A 6,000-nucleotide genomic window follows, 5' to 3' on the forward strand; every position below is an offset into this window, starting at 1 on the left:
CTACAAGAGAGATACTTTAGCATTTTTAAAGCTATTTAAAATTAGTGCGGTGGTCTTAGGAGCTTTTGTTATAGCTATTTGGTCGCAAAGAAGTAAATCAACTTTCTTTTATGATGTACTAAACGTCCCTTGAAAATCATTACCCAAAGTAAGAATTTATGTATCCTGTTGCATTAAAAAAATCTCTAAAGTTGAATGTTGCCTTGAATGCACCCAACCTACAAATCAATGTAGTAGAGAATTGTGGGGATAGATCTCACTAACCATTGATAGGGCTGGCAAATATGCCAACCTAGCAATCTAAGTAGTATCCCAGCCATGGTGATGGATGGAATGCACTTATAGCACTATTTGATCAATTTTGGACACTTTATAGGGCACTTTTTAGCCCTTTTAGAGCATGCTCATGATCATGCTATTTGATCAATTTTTGGCACTTTATAGGTCACTTTTTAGCCCTTTTCGAGCACGCTCATGATCGCACAGAGACTAACGCAAAGAAAAAAAAAGGTCACATAGAGACACTCATATTTTACATAAAATCCGTTAGAACCCCAATAGTGGCATACTCTACTATAAAATTTTTATTACAACAATGTAAGTAGATTCACCATTTGGCACCTGTTGAGACAATATGAGAAAAGAGAAATGTGTTTACAAAGTATTATTACAAAATTTGTAAATATTACAAAATTTTGGCAGCCTTAGACCTAGTCTAATATGAAATTTTTATTACAATAGTCTAAGTAGATTCACCATTTTGCACGTTTTGATAGAATATGAGAAAAGAGAAATGTGTTTGTATTATTACAAAATTTTGGCAACCTTGGGCCCAATCTATTATAAACAAATATTTTATTACATTGTCTAAGCAAATTCTTTGTTTAGCACGTGTTCAGAGAATATGAGAAAAGAGAAACATGTTTGTATTATTACAAAATTTGAAGATATTACAAAATTTTGGCCATTTGCAGATATCCCTTAGTTCATCCCGAAGGAGGTTGGATAAAAAAGGATGCCTCTAATTCAAAAGGAATGCTATACCACCTTGCAAGTATTTGAAGGATGTTAGACATAAACAAAGCCACCAGTGGAGTTGCACTCTAAAGGGAATAAGTGCTGCCCTACCATGCAAGCCTTTGAAGTAGGTTGGACATCAATAAAATAGGAATGCTAACGAGCATAAGGAGCAAAATGAGCATAAGGAGAAAAATAGGAATGCTAGCAAGCACAAGGAGCAAAACGAGCAAACTATTCCACAAAAATGCAAACTCTTTCATCGACGCTGAATGGGGTCCATGGAGAAGAAATAAATGTAGGCTATTTGCATTCATCTGTGTCAACTTCTCAGTCTTGAGACCAATGGAAAACTACTATTGAACATGAGAACAATACATTGAATTAAATTATTTGAGCAATGCAACGTGAGGAAGAAGAAGATAGAATAGGGATGATGTTGGTAATAGCAGGTTTCAATGCAAAACCAAACATGTTGAATAGGGGAGTAGTGGAGAAATAGGCAATGAGTAGTGGAAAAATAGAATTCTTCATAGTGACCAAGGGAGCCAATGAGAAGTGGAAAATAGCGATGGATGAATAGCATTAGTAGAGAATTAGAGTTTTGGATGGTGAATAGGAGAGTGAAAAGTGGAGCGAATGAGTAGTGGAGAAATGAGACTATATGCTAGCATTATATGTATGAAGACGAGGGAGATCTTTTATGCTTACATCTAAGTATTTGGCATGTCCAAAAAATCATTAGTGACCTTAAAACAATCAAAGTGGCCTTTGAAGTAATTGCATGCTAGCCCAATGGCATGTCTAATTAATCATGAGCTACTTTAATCAATCAATCATGCTTCCATGCATGCTAGTCAAGTTAATTAGTTCCCAAATCCAAATTAAGTCTCAATGACTAGTAATTAACTGCTCACTCTACTTACTAGTCTACCACGCAAGCCCGGTGGTGCCCAATGGATGTCATTGTGGCTATAGTTTGAATCATCATTAAATTCTTAAGTTGATACCACCCTTGCCCAAACTCAATTCAAGACGTATACTTGCATCGAACGTGTGCCAGCTAGGTGGTTCCATTCCCAATGGTTGGGTTGCCAAATTAAGCCTCGGTAACTAGTAATTAATTGCTCACTCTACTTACTCTAAATAACAAGCCTGGTGGTTGTCGTCATGATCGGTAATGGCTCATCTACTTACTCAACATGGAAGCTTGGTGGTGCATGCATGCAATTTTGGTGGTTGTCATCATGGCTAATAATGGCTCACTCTACTTAGTCTGCATGCAAGCTCGGTGGTTGTCATTGTGATACTGGTAATGGCTCACTCTACTTACTCTGCATGCAAGCCCTAGTGGTTGTCATTGTGACTGGTAATCAACTACCCACTCTACTTACTCTACGTAAGCCCAGTGGTGCTTTCATGTAAGCTTGGTGGTTGTCATCATGATTGGTAATTAGCTACTCACTCTACTTACTATACATGTAAGCTCGATGGTGCATGCAAGCTCGGTGGTTGTAATCATGAATTCAATTCAAATCATCAATTACATTCTTAAATTGTGATTCATTACATTCTTAAATTGATGCTGCCACACTCCCCCTTGCATCCATTGCATGCAAGCTTGGCAATTAGCCCAATAGTTGTCATCATGGTTGCAGTTTGACACCCCCCTTGCACACAAGCAATCGATCAAAATTTGAGCCATATACTTGCGCCTAATGAATGCCAGTCAGCTACTTAATTTGCATACAATCCCAGTGGTACATTTTACTTTAATTGATGCCACCCTTGTAGAATCCCTTGCAACACTCAGCCATCTTACTCCCTGGCACACTCCTTTATAGTTATAGTCCCTTGCACTTAGCATCTTACAACTTCCATCCCCTCCTACAACTTATATCCCCTCTCACAATGAATCCCTCAGGGAACAATGAGTTTCAAACCTTGCCATCTAGACCCTCCTCCCTAATGGATTCTTTTGGCTCGCCATCCATCCCCTCCCATCTTGAAATTGTGAGACATGGTCCCATCCAACTTTCTTCCAATCTTGAAATCATGAGATATAGTCTCATCCAGCTTCAGATGCCCAATCTAAGTTCTCTTGTTACCTTCACTAAGAGAACAAAAGAAGTGAATATGAAGGAGGGATATATTTGGCTATCATAATTGGAACATTTCTATTGACACAAGCCTAATTAAAAAGGTTCTCAATATCCTTGGAGGTAGTTCACAAGCTTGTTACTTGGAGAAGGCATGGAAGAAAATGGACCATTTAGATTTATTCCTCAAAGCTTAGAGTAGCAGAGATGGTGGAGTCTAGGATTAAGGCAAGAAGGGAGGGGACATCGATGAGAGAGTGGAAAGGAATGATGATAAGGGGGTCAAGTGATGCGTGTAGTGCTCAAAGAAAGAAATGCAGTTTTTAAAAAAACAACTATATTATGAAACTTTTCTGAAGTAAATATAAAAATTTCATTTATGAAATTTTAAAAAGAAAATTTAAAATTTTATATAGATAAACTATTAAAACGAATCTTATAAATGGAGTTTAAACTTTATTTTAAACCAAACTTAAATAAAGTTTAAATTCCATTTATAAGATTCCTTTTAATAGTAAGCTTATGCAGATGATGTCAAGAGAGCTTTCTTGCATGGGGAAATTTACATGGTGCAACCAAAAGGCTTTGAAGGAAAGGGCAAAGAGGTGCATGCATGCTTAGTTGAACTAAAAAATAGTGTCCATGGATAATACTTTTTGAGTGCCTATAAAACCACCTTGCAAGTGTAGATTTAAAATTGGTAAATGATAAAAAACTAACATCCCACGTCTTATCTCATAATGATCTTGTAATTGCCTCTTCTCCCTCGACCACGATCTTTGCCTTCTCTAATCTCCCTTGATTGTGCCTCCCTGCTTTGTCTCGTGTCTTTTGGCCTACAAGCTCACTCTTGTCTCTCATGGCCTGCTTGTCTCTTCCAGTACTGCAAACTCTCTCTCTCTCTTTTTGTGTGTGTCTATGCTGTTTACTCTTCCAAGATCTAACTTTTCGCGATTCTCTATTGCACTTGCTTTGCTCTTCCAAGCTCTAACCTTTTGCAATTCTTTGTCAGCGCATTGCTTTGCCCTTCCAAGCTCTAACTTTTTGCAATTCTCTGTTAGCACATTGCTTTACTCTTCCAAGCTCTAACTTTTCACAATTCTCTATCAGCACATTACTTTGACACTACTTTGAGAACCCTGCAAGCTCGCTCTCTCTCTTTCTCTCTCTCTCTCTACACTATCTTTTCTTACAAGCTCTGCGTCTCTTGTACTTCTTTCTTTGTCAATGAAATGGTAGGTGCTTGTGCTATAAACAATACATTGGATTTTCTACTCTTGATTGATATTTTCACCACTGTAATGATTGTCATGTTGGGGGGCATTAGGGGCACCTATATTCAGCCTGACCCATTATTTCACCAACTCCCATTCATGGAAATGGCACTTGAATCAATTACCATTTTAACCAATCGAATTGATTGATATGGGTCATTCTTCTATTATACTAAATAATACTACTAGTTAGTTAATACTTGCAAGCATCCTTGCTCTTGTTCTAAACACAACACAGGGCAAATGTAGGCCTACAGTGCTATTGACAATTACATTGGTTCTTCTTCATGACATGTGTAACTTTGTTGGCTTATAGTGGCACCAACCTCATGTCCCAACCATCTATCATTGGCTATGAGGTTATAGGAAACCTTGACAGTGTGCAAAGGTCTTTTTTCTACTCTGTGAAGGCTTAGAGATTTGCATGGAAGCTTATCTAATGAGAGTCATTCCAAGGATTTCAAGCATGGTTGTTGGGCATGCTCGGCAGTCTAATATGTAGGACTTTTGGTATCGATACTAACATGAGTAAATCAAAGTTTGAGTCCCTTTTTGTAAATGATAAAAATCCCCAATAGGGGTGATCTGGTGTCCATCTGTCTATCAATCCCTTTAAAGAGTATAAATCTTCATGATAATATCTAGTTTTGAATCTGGCTCAAAGTTTCTTATGAAGATTCATTACGAGTGTTGATCTCAACATCATCTTACTTTGGTCTTCTTTTCATAATGTGTGGAGTTCAAAGAAGAGTGATGTTTTTGGGCTGGCTATTTAAATTGTTGTTTGGGTGGTAACAATTGTTGATTCCATTCAAAACCTTACATTTGGTATCAGAGCAATCATCATTGAGGATTTATGAGGTGCCAAGTGAAGTTGTAAGGGTCTATGAGAGGCTTGTAAGAGCTTGTAGGTTTGGTTTGCTCAAGTGTTTAAGTGATTCTCGGCGTTTGGTTGAGACTATTGTCCAACATGGATGAATATGAGAAATTCGAGAAGCTGAATATCACCAAATATAACAAAAGAGACTTTGCATCGTGGAAACTTTCTACTAGACTCTACTTCATGGATAAGGGCTTGTGGGGGGGCGGTCTTTGTTTATAGACAAGAAGCCAAAGAACTATGGGAACAAAAAAATGAAAGAGATATCTGCATACTAGGTTGTGCAATCAAGCTAGAATACTTTCAAAACCTCGATATAATGAAGTTTGCTATAGATAATTGTGTAGTTCTTGGGTGTTTGTTTGGTGCTAGGATGAAGCATTGAAAACATTAATTGGTTGGTCTTCAAATGAAAGAAGGTGAGAGTCTAGGAACGTGTCTCAATGGCATGCAATCACTCTTTAGATTGTTAAATGTACTCGGTTCAAAAGTAGATGAAGACAATGCTAAAGCCATATTACTTGCAAGTTTGCCCCTCCAATACACTGAGATTGTCACTATCTTACGAATGGATGATGACATAGATTTTTTAGATGCTGTCTCTATGTGGCAAACTGAGGAGAAATGCACTTGCATATGGTGTGAAGGAAAAGAAGAGAAAGGTTGCAAGGAGTGAGAACAAAGACAATAGAGTTTGCCACTATTTGGAAACGAAGGACACTTTGAAAGA

The sequence above is a fragment of the Dipteris shenzhenensis genome, chromosome 16, assembly GCF_047967505.1.
Source record: "Dipteris shenzhenensis isolate YYH24624 ecotype China chromosome 16, Dip_SZ_1.0, whole genome shotgun sequence".
In the NCBI taxonomy this organism is placed as follows: domain Eukaryota; kingdom Viridiplantae; phylum Streptophyta; class Polypodiopsida; order Gleicheniales; family Dipteridaceae; genus Dipteris; species Dipteris shenzhenensis.